A 509-nucleotide genomic window follows, 5' to 3' on the forward strand; every position below is an offset into this window, starting at 1 on the left:
TGGCACAGGACAGAGCAGAGTTTAGGACTGTTGCACATAGGGTCGCTATGAGTCACAAGCAACTCGATGGCACATAATAACAGCAACAACAACAACAAGAATTTTTGTTTTCTTTCTATTATGGTACAATCCATATTGAAAACTGCAGTCATTTTTCTTCAACTGCAAGTACTTTAAGTCTTCTTCATTATGTGAGTGACCAAACCCACTAGTACTGAACTGATCTGAACCTTTGGCAGCCTTCCTCAACTATAAGTCTTTATGGCAAGAGACTGTCTATCTTGCTCGTAATGTGGCTGATGACTTCTAACAGCCTTACATTGATAAAGCTGTTAGAAGCCTTACGTACTATGTTGTCAGGAATTCCATATGGTCATGCATGTCTCATACTTTTTCTTTGGTCATGTTCACGCATATAGACTAGCAGATTTTTTTCAGAATAAAAAAGAATACCCAATTAAATTGTCATTTTTATTTTATAATGAAAAAAATTCATTGACTATGCAAAG

Source organism: Elephantulus edwardii, unplaced genomic scaffold (assembly GCF_000299155.1).
Source record: "Elephantulus edwardii isolate Elephantulus edwardi_28Jun2011 unplaced genomic scaffold, EleEdw1.0 scaffold00313, whole genome shotgun sequence".
Lineage (NCBI taxonomy): Eukaryota > Metazoa > Chordata > Mammalia > Macroscelidea > Macroscelididae > Elephantulus > Elephantulus edwardii.